The following is a 13,325-nucleotide window of genomic DNA, read 5'->3' as shown; positions in this document are numbered from 1 at the left end:
GGAATCAGTGGTGGGATTCAATTTTTTTAACAACCAATTCTGTGGGTATGGCTTGATGGGCATGGCATGGCTTGGTGGGTGTGGCAGAGGAAAGATACTGAAAAATCTCCATTCCTATTCCAGAGGTAGGATACTGTAAAATCTCCATTCCCTCCCCACTCCTGGGGGAAGGATACTGCAAAATCCCATTCCCTCCCCACCCCACTAACCTGCTTTCCAGCTCCATTGTTCTGTGCAGGACAACAAAAGATCAGCTGGGATTTGGGAGGCAGAGAATAGATGGGGGCAGGGCCAATCAGAGGTGATATTTGCAGGATCTCTGAACTATTCAAAATTTCTGTTACCAGTTCTCTAGAACTGGTCAGAACCTGCTGAATACCACCGCTGCATGGAATGCAAGCCTTACAAGAAATCCCCATCAAATACATACAATATAGCCTCAAACATGATATAACACAAAACAAAGAAAAGCAAGGAGGCCACCCCAAATGATGTGACACTTTCTCAGCTCCCCCCTCCCTCGAGCTGTGCTCTAAAATGGCTATGCATAAATCAGCACAGGATTATTTTGAAATCTTAGAATTAGGAAACTGGCATTTTCTATCTATCTATCTATTAATCATCTATCTATTCATCTATCTATCTATCATCTATTATCTATCTATCACTTATCAAATTTACATGGCTGACCATTTCACAAAAAAGTTACTCTACAGTATCTAATTAATTAAAATTAAAAACAATAAATATACAAAAGAAGTCATTATTTAAACTATGTGTTGCATCATGTGCATCAAAGCTTACTAAATGTGATACTGTGTGTTTCTTGCTGTAGTTATGATTCTTTCTGTTAATTTTTTACTAAAAATGAGACAGAATTTTTTTAAGACCTTTGTCTTATGCCCCTTTCTCTGTATAGGCATTATCCCATGCACCGAAGCAAGTAGAAACCAAAGCCCATCAGATCCACAAAAGCTTCTAACCTGAAGCATGTTTCTGCTGGGTGACTTACTCCCAGAATACCCAGGTCCTTAGTAAACATTTCAAATAGGGACTGAATAGTGATATATTGTTACACCTTAGCTCAACAAATAGACAAAGGTATTTGTACTCCTACTAGCATAAAGCAATACAATTGCCTTTGTTATAATGTTGGGCTTTCAACTTCCACTATTTATTAATTTATAGGGACAAAAATATAGACACCTTTCAAGTGTACTGAGTTTTACATCAAGCACAGCAAACCAACTGTAACTCTTCAGCATGAGACATAATTTTAAAAATGGTCACAAAATCTCATTTGTTCAGCAAGTAAATCAGTGACCCCTGTGTTCTTTTGAATTGGTCTGCATTCAATCTAAATTGCAAAGTGATTTATTAGATAAATTATTTGAAAATAGGGAAGAGTCAACTTTCCAACTGGTAGTTTTTAATAAGATTCATTTCTTGGATAGTGCCTAAGAAATGAATAAAAATGTTGGAATTAGTCTTGTCTACCATGTAATGAGAATGGTTCAAATGTCAGTATGAAATATGGCTATTTGATATTTGTAACTATAATTGCTGATTGGTAATACAGAAGGTTATATCATCTATGGAATACTTCAGGAAGATTGTTATATCTTATTATCTTATTGCTTCAGTTATAAAAAATTAGCAACAACTCAATTTAATTCATACTACCTAGCTAATTCATTCCCTTTCTTAAATAAAAATGGGAACATTCAGATTAAGACTAAGCATGTAACAGAGTAAGTTTAAAACAGTCTCTCCTTTTATCTTTTCCATTCTTCAGCCTCTGCAGTAAAATATGTTTAGACCAATTACATTGGAGCATACAGAGATTAGAGTGAGGGCAATTATATTAGAATGCAAGTGCCTACTTCTTTCTACTCTTGCCATAATGCTATCTTAAAAGTTATCTCACATCCAATAGGATGGATAGCAGGAAATAATTTGCAGATCCATTTTAGATCAAAGCACTCATGTGCCCCCCTTTTAAATGTTCTAGAATGAAAGACAAGTCATCCCCCTGGTTGTTCTCACTATAAAGAGAAATTCCCTGATGGGGAGAATAGCTGAATAACAGAGTTGAAAAGGACTTGTCAGGAAACTGCTCCTTAATTCTAGGTTGAGAACAATTAATCAGTAGAATGGCTTGCCTTCAGAAGTTGTGGGTGCTTTATCACTGGAGATTTTAAAGAAGAGATTGGACAACCATTTGTCTGAAATAATATAAAAGACCCCCAAAGTTCCCTTCAACTCTGTAATTCTGTTATAACTCTGTTATTTGGAGGGACATCATAGCCAAATGTCCAAGGTATTGAAAATAGATACTCACATTTTTAAATAAGATTGGATCCAGCAGAAATACATTCCTGAAAATTGACTGTTTCACAATGGAGTCTGCCCCCATTCTTAGAAAAAGAAAATGTCCTAGATTATTTACTACTGAATGACTAAATGAACCTCTATCAGCAAAGTGCCTTCTCCACAGCACACCACATCAGAAAAACACACTTAGAATATAATTGGAAAACACATATGGAAGGATTAAGAAAATAAAGGATCTTACACAAAATCACCAAAAACTACAGAAGAAGGGCATTTTAGATAAAAAGTAGGACTTGTGAAACAGTAAGTGTGAGAAATGACGCCAGCCATTATTAAATCTCCAGACTTATACTTCTTATGATGAATAGGAAGAGGCTTACTAACATTACATCTAAAGCTAGCAACTTTGCACACTGTCAATGGAAGTAGCACTAATACAAACACCACCAATGTCATCATTTTCCATGGAACTCTTCTGGCTAAAATGAATCAAACAGTAGTGATGTGACCAGGCAAGGTCTCTGTCCACTATTATTCAACCTGATTGGTTGCTTAATATGTGAAGTTATGACTGTTCAGTGCAAATTATCTGCAATCCAACTGATGAAGAATCATAGATCTCCTATTTTAACTTTGAATGGCTGATAAACATGATTTAATATTGATTTGTTTTGTTATTTTTCCAATAGATCTTAAGGCTCCCCAAAGAACTGGAGAAAGAAGTCATATTAATGTCATAATTGCAGGAGGGAGTGGTTATGATTATCATTCAGAGATACAATTGCTTGAGGTTTTGAAAAGGTAAATATGTTCCCTAGATTTCAGCTCAACTTTGGTGTTCCTTTGGTAAAGTGAAAAAGTTGCTGACATTTACATCTATGTCTATGTTCTCGTTCTTGTTCTCTCTCTCTCTCTCTCTTTCCATATATACATAAAGTTTTAAACCAAGGAAATTATACACTCCCTAAATCATCCAGTTTCTGAGTTACAACTGCAATTAGAAGTTCATTTCCAGTTGTAAGTTGTTAGGTTATAAGTCAAGGTATCCATGTATCCAGATCTGGTTTTATGAAATATTTTGCAGCATCTGTTAAATGAATGCATGATTGTAAGTGTGAATCCATTCTTCTGAATGGGTGGTTTTTTTTAACCAGAAACTGACCATGGGATGGATGCCGCAAATGGTTGTAAAGGTGTCCTGGTTGCTAAGTGCCTTCAATGTGGTCATGTGACTGCATGTTTGTGTGTGGGATTGTCAAAAGCTTTTTATGATTCCCAGAAATGCTTCATGGGCCATAAAGTGCCAGTTCTGGACATTTTGTAATTCTGAACACTTGTTAAGTGACAAGTTGTAAGTCAAGGACTACCTATAATTGCATGTAAAGGTGCCACAATCCATTCTATGTATTCTTATTTACCAGCTGTTAAGTGAATCGTTGCAGTTATTAAATTAGTAATATGGTCGTTAAGTGAATTTGGCTTCCCATTTATTTTGCTTGTCAGGCAGTCTCAGAAGGGATCACATAACCCCAGGACACTGCCAATGTCAATATAAGTCAGTTCACAAGCATATGAATGTTAATCACATGACTATGGGGATTGTACAACAGTCATAAGTGTGAAAAATGGACATAAGTCACTTTTTTCAGTGCTTTTGTAATTTTGAGTGGTCACTAAACAAACTGTTGTAAGTTGAGGACTATCTGCATATCTTCTTTCTCTTTTGAGGTGCAATTATTTTCCCTTTAAACAAAGAACATTATTAAGAAGAATAAACAGCAGGAGTCTTGATCTTCAATTTCAATCAGCAGAACTTTGAAAATGCCTCTCTGCCATCTTCTTCAACATTATATTATATTCATTATAATGCCAACATTATATCTCTATTTTGGCCATTGTTTCTAAATTGGCTGCTCCCTATAAACTAGCCCTGTTTTATATAATTCAGTGTCTTGCTTTATTCTTCTTTTGTCCTAATTGCAACTGCACCGAAGGTATCCTTGAAAGCAATCTGCTTCAATCTCAAATTCTCCATCTTGTCTTGACTTGGGAAGCTGACTTGATCTGCAGGGCTAGTTTTCAAGCAGTGAATGAGTCTTAATTCCTATTCAGCTCTTTGTCCAGCAACCCCATCACTTCCTATTCCCAGCTGATGTTTGAGTGCCATTGGCAAGGGATTATCAACTTTATTTTTTGCTCCTTCTTGGAATATGCCAGAAACAGAACAAACTCCTGCACAAATCTCTCTCCCTCTCCCTCCCTCCCTCTCCCTCCCTCCCTCCCTCCCTCTCTCTCTCTCTCTCTCTCACACACACACACACACAAACACACACACACACAGAGAGAGAAGTATGCACATACATCAATAACTATAGCACTTTCTTCTGTCTGTATATTTAATCATAAAAGTGAAAGCTTAACCTTGGAAAAAATTGCTCATTTATTTAGAATATCAGAGGTTTCTTGATAAATCCAGAATGACAGAGGCTTCTAGATAAATATAAAATAAACTCAATATGGAGCGAACTACAAAAAATATTCATAACTGATCACCACTACTGTAATCAACTCCAATTTGTTCCAGGTAATCTACCCTTTTCAAAGACAAGATCTGTTTCAAAAACAGTTACAGGAAGAGAGTCTAGTTTTTATTCCATAGTGCAACTACTTGGAGCTGTAGGGATAGATGTACTCAGGGGTGAAAATTGAAATATGTATTTAGCCATCCAATTCATATAATTGTGATTCTGGATAGCCTACCTCAACAAAAACAAAAGATAACAAAATTATAATTAATACGAATATCATAAATAGGAAGAAGCCAAAATCAACATAATAAAAATATACAGACCCATCCATCATTTTGATGCAATCTCTGTAGGAAAATTAGGTCCATATAAAAGAAAACAATCATTTATAAATACCCAATAGACTCAGTATAATTAAATATGATGGTTTATGGTCATGAGGGGAAAAATAGTTGAGTTATAGATTTGTTACTTGTTTATTTTTACTAGGTGCCCCTTTCTGTTCAGCTCAGGCCTTACCAAAATAATATAACATTTTGGAGAAAAGATAAAACCCAAACACCCAGCACTGGAAGCTAAGATGGAGAAGATCTCCACAGCTACTGTGTATTTTCTCTTGGAGCTCAGATAGGTTGGAAGAAATGTCATCCAAACAGTGCAAAACATCAGCTTGCTGAATGTGATGAACTTGGCTTCATTAAAACTGTCAGGTAATTTCCTAACTAAAAATGCCACAACAAAACTGACAGTGGCTAGGAAACCCATAAAGCCCAGGATGCAACAGAACATGACAGGAGAACCTTCATTACATTGCAGTATAATTTCTTCAGTCACTGAATGCAAATCCAAATCAGGGAAAGGGGGAGAGGTGGCCAGCCACACAATACAATTTAGGGTTTGAATAAAGGAACAAGAAAATATAATGGAGTTAGAAAATCTCTTCCCCACCCATTTCCTCATTCGAGATCCAGGCTTGGTAGCCATGAAAGCAAACAGCACTATGATGGTTTTGGCCAATATGCAAGAAACTGCTATGGTGAAAATCATGCCAAAGGAAGTTTGTCGAAGGAGGCATTTCCACTCTTCAGGCTTGCCAAGTAACAACAAAGAACAAAGGAAAGAGAATAGGATTGAGATCAGTAGAATATAGCTGAGACTTTGGTTGTTGACTTTGACGATGGGTGTTTCTTTGTGTTTCATTAAGATTCCAAGCACCAAAGCTGTGAAGAAAGAAAAGCAGAGAGCAAACATAGCCAGGATGATCCCCAATGGTTCTGTATAAGACAGAAATGTTATTTGTTTTGGAAGGCATCCATCCTTGAATCTGTTTGGGTATTGCTCCTTAGGGCATTCAAAACAATCAGCTATATCTGAAAAAAAAAATACATTCATACTTTTTCAGTATAGCAATAGCACTAGCAATAGTGCTTAGACTTATATATTGCTCCATAGTGCTTTACAGAATTCCTTTCAGTGGTTTATAATGTCATCATTACTCCCAACAATCTGGGTCCTCATTTTCTGAACTTGGAAGGATGGAAGGATGAGTCATCCTTGAGTCAGCCAGGATTGAATTCCTGGCTGTGGCCAGAGTTAACCTGCAATACTGCATTTTAACCATTGCACCATTACAATTGTGTTGGTAATAATACAAAGCTGAATCACTTTCCTTAAATAAAAGGAAGATTTGAAGAAGGGGGGGGGATGGAATTTGTTATTTATTAGATGAAATAATAGATTAGGAGTTAGAGTAATTCTGATTATCTCTTTTTATACAGAAATACTTTCCAGTGACCTCCTAAATGTAGCTACTCTCTCAGAGAGATACAGAAAATGAAGAAAAAAGTATAAAACCAAAGCTACTTATCTTACTTATATGTTAATTAATGATCTCTTTATTAGTAGAATTTTTTGTTCACCAAATTCTTCAAAAAAGTAAAATGGGTTGTTGTTGTTTTTTTAAAGAGACAAAAAATTAAAATATGGCAAAAAGAATAAAGAAAATTCTAGCTCACCAGAAGCTGAAATAGGAAGGTTGAGAATGAACAAATTAAGAGGAAAATACTGCAGGCAGGCAGGAGAAGAGTAAAAGGGGAGAGAGGAGAAGGGGAGATGAAGAGAAGGGACAGGAGAGGAACTGAGAGGAATCAGGAGAGAGAGGAGGAGAAGGGAAGGGAAGGGAAAAGGCCTTAAGAATTCAGAGCAAGCTTTGTTGGCATGTACATTGTCAACAAATGTACATTGCATTTTGGATGAACAGAAATACTTCATGCAGCCAAATTTGGTCACAATCCTTCCTCTATGTAAAGCTATTTATTACCTTCCTTGTCTGAAATCTTCCCATCTGAACAGGGAATGCAATTATAGCAGCACAATTGTTCTCCTTCCCTCTTAGACTTAGTATACCCTAAATGGCAACGAGGATTACAGAGAGAAAATGGCTGTGTCTGTTTAAAACAGAATAAAGTTAGTTTAGATTTTGCAACTCATTAGGCAATATATGGCTTAGAAAGACAGGCTGATAGAATGAGAAGACATTTATATATGTATTTATTTCTATTATTTTTGCTAAGATAATATTTTCTGTTAAGTTCATTTGTTTTTATTTTACAGGTTTTTTATTTATTTTATTTTTATTTATTGATTTGATTTGTCTATCGCTTACAAGATAATAGGTATAAGTGTAAACATGAGTAAGAATACAGGAAATAGGTATGAATAAATGGGGACAAAAGGACAGGGACGGTAGGCATGATTGTATGCACGCCCCTTACAGACCTCTTAGGAATGGGATGAGGTCAATAGTGGATAGTTTTTGCTATGAACCCAATATCAAACAAATCTGGGTGAGTTAAAGACATAAGGCAAGAATAATAACAACATTAGCAACAATATCAACAATCCATTAAGATTGATTCCAATGACATTTGAGTGGGTTGAAACTCTGAAATAAAACTGGCTTTTTTGATCTTCTAAATTATGTAAAAAAAGGGAGGGGGTATTTACAAACATCCTGTCTTTCCACAGAGGATAATTTTATACTGAAATCATGTTTGGATCATGCCTTTCTAATTGATAAAAAACATACTCATACACAAGCTATAAAAGGACAGGATAATTTTCCATTTCATTTTAAATTTCTAGGAAATATATTAACGTGATCTCCTCCACCCTCTCCTGCTCCTCCTCCTCCTAGTCAGTTTTATTCCTTTCATTCAGTCTTGATTCCTAGTGGCTAATGGTCCCTGTCATTTTATTGGCAAAGTTTTCAGAAGTGGTTGGATCTTATATCCTTCGGGTTGAGAGGTCCAAATCCTAGACTGAGTGATCCACCTGACCTTTTGCCTAGGGCAGAACTAGAACTACAATGCCTCAGTTTCTAGCCTTATGCTTTAACCATCATACCACCTGATTCTTTTATTTATTTTATTTATTTATTTTATTGTGGCTATTCTGCCTTAGCTATTTTGCCATAGAACAAATCTTGCCCAGCACGTACACCACTCAGGGCAAATTCCACTGAAACTGACAGGATTAACTACAAAAGTCTGTGTCAGCTAGAAACTGTGTATTTAGTATTAAGACATGTCTACCTGAAAACTATCAGTCATGTAGTTTGCTCCTTGTGTCACGTATCTTGGTTTTAATGATTAAATCTGTAACTTCTTTGTTTCCTGCAATCACCCTTCAAGCACCCCGTCTTTGGAATCAGCACAATAAAGGGGACAGCGCAAGCAATCGGGGCCGCTGGGACCATTCCATCTGCCCCAGGCGCGATGTGTTTCCTCACCTAAAGAAACTATTTGTTTTGTGTCTTTTTTTGTGCTTTGGCACTCACCCTTGCGAGGGCTCCGCTAAATTATTTCTTGAAGGGAATTCAGCAACAGACTGGAGAATTGAATCAACGGACCGGTCGCTCGACGCGACAACTGGGGGCTCGTCCGGGATCCTTCGATTCGTCCGGGATCCTTCAATTTTCTCAGTTTCACGGTGTGACTTCTGTCTAGGGGTGCATCGCCTTCACTCCCATTTCTACGCACCTGGCAAAGGCTCTGTACGAACGTAAGTAATGGGCTCCTCACTTTCCAAGGTTTCAGGACATAGGGACGAACTTTACGATTTGGTGAAGAAGGCTAATTCTTTCAAAAATCAATGGTACCACTGTGTACCCTATTTCTAAGAAATCTTTAAATAAATTTATAATTTACATAGAGGCACATTGTCCAGCCTATCCCTCTGCGGGAACTCTCCGCCATTCTCTATGGGAAAGATTAGGAAATATCTACACGAAATTCCTAGAGCTCCCATGGATATACTCATTTCTTGAGAGCGATAATGGCTGCTATAACTACTGTTTATCCGCCTTCTACTCTTCCTGAAACCTCTTTTTCCCCTGTTTCCTCTGATTCCCCTTCTCCTTTAAAAACTACTAAGCCTCTTGCGGCTCATCTTGACACAATTTCTTCCTTACCACCTCCGTATCCTGACATTTCTTTTCCTTCTCCTTCCGCTCCTTCTTCTCTTCCTGACCCTTCTCCGATAAAACCTGTGGGAGGTATTATAACTAATCTTCTGTCATCACCTCTGCCTTTAGAAACAGAAGATCCTTCTGCTTATCCTATGACTATTATCCCTGGTGCAGCGGGAGGCAATGTTCACAGCAACATTGAGTTTAAAGTTTTAAAAATATAAAAGATGCAGTTACAACTTATGGATTACACTCTCCTTTTACTCGGGAATACTTGATTCTTTGGTCACCGCTAATACTGTTATGTTACTTTATGACTGGAAAATGCTTTTCTCTATGCTTATGACTCCGGCGCAATATGTTGTGTGGCAATCTGAATATGAAAAAGGTGTTGAGGCTGAAATTCGTAGGGGTTTGCCTGCTGGAGTAACTGTAGATCATTTAATGGGAAAAGGTCAATCCTCTACTCTAGCACAACAACAAAATTCCTCCTCTTGGTTTTGCCATTATTCATATGTGTGCTATGAATGCCTTAAAGCGAGTGGATGATTCAGATTCGCAGTCCACCCAAGCATTTTTGAAAATTATGCAAAATCCTGATGAGCCATATGCTTCATTCATCAGTCGCCTTCAGACAGCCCTAGATCGACAGAAGCTTCTTCAGTGCAGGGCGTAGGTGGGGCCCAAGCTGCTAAGGTCAGCTCATTGGCTCTCTGCTTCTACTAAGCATTCTACCTTAACTGTTTATCTTAAACCCTATATCCTTCCTCTACATTGTAACCTCTGGGGACGTGATTTACTCTCTCAATTTCAGGCTTATATTCAGCTACCATAGTTTTTCTATCTAAATGTCTATTTCTCCTTTATCCCTTACTCTTAAAACCTCTATTCCTGTTTGGGTGGATCAATGGCCTCTCACCAAAGAAAAATTGGAGGCTTTACATCTTCTTGTCCATCAACAGTTAACAGAGGGACATATTGAACCATCCACTAGTCCTTACAACACCCCTGTCTTTGTCATTAAAAAGAAATCTGGCAAATGGCGCCTCCTAAACGATCTCAGGGTGATTAATTCCATTCTTCAGCCCATGGGACCACTGCAGTGTGGCCTGCCTAATCCTAATTTGATCCCAGCTGGATTTGATCTCATAATAATAGATTTAAAGGACTGTTTCTTTTCCATACCTCTGGCACAAAAAGATAGGATCATCTTTGCCTTTACAGTACCAGAGCTTAACAACTCTAAACCCACCTCTCGGTATCAATGGAAAGTTCTTCCACAAGGTATGCTAAATTCACCAACTATGTGTCAATTTTTGTCAATGAGGCTCTGCGGCCTTATCGATCTCAATTTCCTAGTTTTCTTGTATATCATTACATGGATGATATCTTAATCGCTGCCGATGGGCCAAAGGGGACGGTTCAAAAAACCTTCCCGATCCTCTTGACCACATTAGCAAAAGCAGGGTTACATATAGCACCTGAAAAATCCAGTCTCACTACCCGATGCAATATTTAGGCCACAAGGTTTTAGCTTCCACAGCATCTCCACATATCCTTCACTCACACTTCCCCAGCCAACCACGCTGGTCCAATTACAGCAGTGCTTGGGGGTTATTAACTGGCTCGACCATATCTTGCTCTAACCACACATATGCTATCACCACTCTTTCAAGCACTAGTAGGATTGAAAAATCCAGCAGATAAGGTCTATCTTTCAGATCAGCACCTACAGGCTTTACAACAAGTAAACACAGCCCTAGCCACCCGATGGGTAAACCGTGCACTCACAGACACACCACCTTCTCTTGCTATCCTTTCCACTCATCAACTACTGACTGCAATAATTGTCCAAATATCAGATGCAAGAAATCTTCATATCTTGGAATGGCTACACCTACCACACACTCCAAAAACATCTATTTTTACTAGAGCAGCGCAAATGGCCTCTCTTATAGAAAAAGGGCGTAAGAGAACCAAAGCCCTGATGGGAATGGATATTTTACATTGTATATTCCTTTTAAGATCACTCAATGGGAACCTCTTTTCAGACTTCCACAACCCTGCAGGACGTGTTGGAAGATTGGTGTGTCCAAGTGTCGTGCCACCTTCCCTCTGATTCACGACTGCAGGTGTTGCGGACAGTTCCTTTGTTTTACAATCACCTTTTGTCCAACAGCCATTGAAGGAAGGCTTCACTGTATTTACTGATGATTCAAAAATATTGAGCATGTACATGGTACTAAAATGCTCAATGGCATAAACGCTTAACTACTTCACAAACATCACCACAACAAGCTGAATTAGCTGCCTTCCTATTGGCGTTGTTCTTTTTTCACAACAACCTTTAAATGTAATATCTGATAGCATGTATGTTACCCAGATGGTTGCTCATATTTTCGGCGCATATATCTCCCCTGTTACCCCTCCCTCTCTCATGACACTTTTTTTTTGCAGCTTCAGACCCTGTTGAAAAACGAGGGAAACCCTTATTTGTAGCCCATATCAGAAGTCATCAGCAATTGCCTGGATTCCTAGCAGAAGGCAATCATATGGCAGACGAGGCTTGTAAAATTATGGCCTCCTCTCCTTCTCCAACAGCCTTCACCTGGAGAGAGTCATGATTATTTTCATCAAAACAGGAAAGCCCTAGTACGACAATTTGGAATTACATATCAAGAAGCCACGGCAATAATTCAACAATGTCCAACATGTAGCTTGCAGGCCAAAGGTATCCCGAAGGCGTTAATCCCAGGGGTACTCAAGCCTGTGATACGTGGCAAATGGATATCACTCATTATCCTCCCTTTGCTCCCTGAAATACATTCATGTATCAGTAGATACTTATTCAGGGTTTATTATAGCTACATTGCAAAGAGGAGAGGCTACCAAAAATGTTATTAATCACTGTATTCGAACATTCGTAACGTTGGGATGTCCAAAAATTCTCAAAACAGATAATGGTCCTGCTTATGTCAGCTCTCCCTTTGCTGAGTTTTGTCATAAATGGGCCATCACCCATAAGTTTGGTTTACCCTTCAACAGCCAAGGTCAAGCGATTGTGGAGAGATCGAACCAAACTTTGAAACAGGCCCTTGATCGGCACTTGGGGAAAAAAGGCTCAGGCCCCGAACCTCCCAACGTTGCAAAATATCTTAAATGTTTGTCTTTATACTCTTAACTTTCTCAATCTTACTGGCTCTCCTCCTGCCACGGCGGCTTCCCCGCCACTTCACCAAGCCAGTAGTTCCTCTTCCCCGTCCTCTTGTCTATTTCAGACAGCTTCCAGATCCTGCGTGGAAAGGTCCTGCACAGCTCATCACCTGGGGAAAGGGTTACGCTGCTGTCCAACTTCCTGATCGAGTGCTTTGGGTTCCTGCTCGCTGTGTCAGACCTTACCATGGCAAACCTGACTCTGATCCTAATCTTTCTTCTGATATCGATACTTCCTGTCTTTTCTCAATTTAGGGCATCTCCTGATGCTATTTTTGCTTTCCTTGCTGACACTGTTACCTTTGTTTTTAAAGATAATCTCCTTCTGGCATGTAATTATGTTTTCCAACACAACGGTCGCTTTCCTTCCTCCTACTTCTGACATAACTGTTCACTATTACTATTCTCCTTGTTTAATCTTTTTAACTATACATGTCACTCCGCTTACTATAGGTTCCTATTCTTGCTTGGGGTTTTTCCACAATCACACCTATTTCAATCACACTGTTCTATTGCTTTCCACTCCTTCAGTGGCATCTCCTCCACTATCCTCCGTTTTCCTTACATTGCCCTCTCTAGCTAATTCTGAGCCACCTTTTCCTGGGGACAAACTACGATGGCATCTTCGTTGCTGCTTTCCACCTTGTGATGTCACCACCTGCATATGGCATCATCCATCTTCCTGGGTTCCTGATCGCTACAAACCACCTGTCGCGCGAAGACGCCACCTCATCTATGACGACACTCATCGCAAGACTACGGCTCTCATTCGAGCTCGCCAT

At 38.7% G+C, this 13,325-nt stretch overlaps 1 pseudogene; it reads right to left on the bottom strand.

Annotated features, from left to right (window-relative positions):
- Positions 1-13,325, bottom strand: part of LOC113427498 (vomeronasal type-2 receptor 26-like) — a 31,616-nt pseudogene that overhangs the window by 17,509 nt on the left and 782 nt on the right.

This window comes from Notechis scutatus, chromosome Z (genome assembly GCF_049901735.1).
Source record: "Notechis scutatus isolate UNSWTSFEM ecotype Mainland chromosome Z, rNotScu1.2, whole genome shotgun sequence".
NCBI classification, from domain to species: Eukaryota; Metazoa; Chordata; class Lepidosauria; order Squamata; family Elapidae; genus Notechis; species Notechis scutatus.
Note: the sequence above shows the minus strand (reverse complement) of the source record. Positions and strands in the feature narration are given on the sequence as shown.